Source organism: Echinops telfairi, unplaced genomic scaffold (assembly GCF_000313985.2).
Source record: "Echinops telfairi isolate 266 unplaced genomic scaffold, ASM31398v2 ScPeMD7_7469;HRSCAF=8507_1, whole genome shotgun sequence".
NCBI classification, from domain to species: domain Eukaryota; kingdom Metazoa; phylum Chordata; class Mammalia; order Afrosoricida; family Tenrecidae; genus Echinops; species Echinops telfairi.
The window spans coordinates 73429848-73433043 of NW_022111373.1; positions in this window are offsets into that span (position 1 = coordinate 73429848).

Sequence of the window (3196 nt, forward strand, 5' to 3'; positions counted from 1 at the left end):
TAAGCAATTCCAACTCATGGTGACCCCTTTGTGTTACCGAGTAGAACTAACTGCTCTAAGTTCATGGCTGTGACCTTTCAGAAGTAGATCGACAGATCTTTCTTCCAAGATGCCTTTGGGTGAGTCCAAACCATCAATCTTTGGATTAGCAACTAAGCATTGTTAACTAAGGAGTCTGTAGACTTTTAGAGGAAGAGATTAAGGTAGAAAGCAGTGTATTCCTCACCCCCAACCCCAACCCCAGGGTCTCTTCCACTAGACTCTCCCTACCCTTGGAGATTGGTGGGCCTCACCTTCGGTCTCACACCTGGTTATAGCATTCCTCATGCAAGCGCTTCATGTTCACAGGGTAAGTCAGCATCACTGTGTCTTCTAGAAAAGGGTTAATGCTGGCTCGGGGTAAGGCAGTATAGAGTTATTTCTCTAGATTTCCCTGTGCTGATGCCCTCGCTGCCACCACCAGCATCACGCCCCTTCCCTCTGCAGTTTGTCATCCTCTGTTACCATAAAAATCACATCTCAGTTTGGGCTCAGATCACGCACAAGCACCACGTTCAATGTTATGATGTGCCACATCACTTATTTCTTCAACAATTCGCTCCAGAGCTGGGGCCCAGGCTTTGCAAAATTCTTCTCCTGCCTCCTCCCCCCTCACTCTTTTCTCCTCCCCAAACCCCTCTCTCTTGCTCTCTTTCTCCTACTGACCACTTGTTAAATCTTTTTGTTTGTTTCAACACCCCCCCACCCCCCACCCTTCCTCCTGGGACCCTCCGACAGGCAGGCTTGCCAGATTCATTTTCTGATCAAAGCTGTTTGATTTGGTCAATTTTGCCACATTGGAGACGTTCTCTATTACAGAGATAAATAGCTTTGGGCTAACTGTCAACGAAAACTTGTAAGCTAATAAATTATTCCAATTTCTTCCCGCGGATTTCTCTGGAGACAGCCCTAGGAAATACACTTTTTGATTAGTAAATTTCTCTGTGTGTGTGTCTGGACATTCAAATGTGTCGGCTTTGATTAGCACCATTGCTTTTCAAGTCGACGTTGGCTGAGGGGCTGTCAGTTGCAGGCAGCCCTGATGCATAATGCATCAACTGGGCCCGGAAGCCGGAGCCTCTTCCAAGGCTGGAAAGGCGGGAAAATTGCCCTAACAACCCCGCTGGCTTACTCTGCACCAAAGGGAGCCCACCTGGAAAGTCTTGACAAGACTAGCGTCAGCTTCGGTGGGAGCCACCCACGCAGGGCTGAGAGGGTTGGAAGAGTCCAGGACCAGGGACCTGCCAAGGAGCCCAGCCGAGCCTCCATCTGCTCGGACCACCACCTCCTCCTCCCACAAGCTCGCCCCTGCGTCCGCACCCGCGCCCTGCACTCCATCACCTTGGAGCCTCTGAGCAAAGGCCAGCCCCTCCGGACAGGCCCGGATTACCCTTCCCCTCCTCCTCGATGCCGGTTTTGCCGTTTGTCTGGTGAAGGGCCCTTGGGTTGTTATAGAAACAATATTTTGGCTATAACAAATCAATCGGTGCGTGTGAACACAAACATACAGATCATTTATCAACTGCAAAATACCCTAAATTATGACCTTTCTAAAACCTATCAGAAGGGCGAGCAAATGCATAACGTAAATTAAAGTTTGAAGGGTCAGCGCTTTTACTTTCCCTGTTCATCTTTCTTTCACCTTCTGGGTTTAAGAACAAGAGGGCTGTGTAATTACATTTCAATGGGGTGCAGCGGTTCATTATTCCCGGCTACACCAATCTGCTGCAACATTTCCACCGCAGTCAGGTACATTTTAGCAGACAGTAGTTGGTGTAAGGCCCTACTTGCTCTTTGGGACTGATAACATCTTTTAATGCGTAGCTGTGCTACCATCTCAATTTAGAAAAGGCTGAAAGAGTGAGGCTTGGTGGGGGGGTGGGTTTCGGTTGCTTTTTTCCCCTTCAGATCAATACAGTTGTTCATATTTTATAAAGGTGTGAAAGCCGTCTGGTAATTCTTCCCAGATATTACTTGCCCTTTGCCTCCCTTTCTCTCATCACCGGCTCCCTGAGTCCCCACCACCCCATGTGCTAGAAGACAACATCTTGTGCAAGTGCCCACTGCACTGATGGAAATGGGTCGCTTCCAGCAGAAAACCCTGCTGCTGCCAATTATCAGCTGGTGATGGTGCCACGCCGCCGCTGCACAGGCTCTGAAGACTCATCTCAGCCAACGGGGGGTCTGGCATTAGCAGCCACCAGCTCTCTCTACCTGTGGAGCCCAGAAGTACCTTCAGAAACCATTGGCGCGCTCCGCTGTAGAATGCATAGGTAGAGTAGAAACAGCAGACGGCTGAAGAGACCGCTGCATCTTGAAGAAATGCTGGAGGAGAGAACCTACCTGAAACGTCTTCTGCAAGCAAAAAAAAATATCAAACAGTAAGGCCCAGAACAAAGGGTAAAGTAATTTGAAAAAGAAACAAACCAGTTGGCCTTGCGCGAACTCCAAATCCTTGGTCACTTCACACGTCTCAGGGTAGAACTGTGCTCCCAGGGGCTTGCAATGGCTGCTTTTCAGAAGGGCATCCCTGGCCTTGATTCTGAACCTCCCGTGTCTCTCCATTTGCAGCTGGGTGCAGTCAAGTCTACCCCACTTCAGGGAAAGTATAGTCCCATTCACGTTGTAAACAATGTATGTATGTTTGCAGTGGGGGCATCCAAATAATTTAACAACTGGTTCGCTAACCGAATGAGCATTTTAAGTATAAAAACTGGTATACAGTGAACCCTCGCCACTTCGCGCTTCGACTTCCGCGGCTTCACTCTATCGCGGTTTTTGCGTAACAGCGCATGCTCTGTCATTACTGCCACTGATTGGCTTATACTGTACACGCTTCTGTCTGCATCGCTACGTATCGGAGCTACGTATCAGATGCATTTTGCTTTTGTACAGTGTACTGTAATTGCTTGCGATTTTTAAGAAATTTTATCTAAGCCCTATGATGGCTCCTAAACGAGCTGCTTCTTCTAAGCCTTCTGACAATAAAAATAAGCGCCAGAGGAAGATGCTCACCATCCAGGAAAAGGTAAAACTTTTGGATATGATCAAAGATGGCAAGAAAATCGTGGAGGTTGCACGGGCCATTTTGACTTGAATGAGTCTTCCGTTCGCTCCATCCGTAAAGAGGAAAAAAACATCCGTGCTACGGCTACTT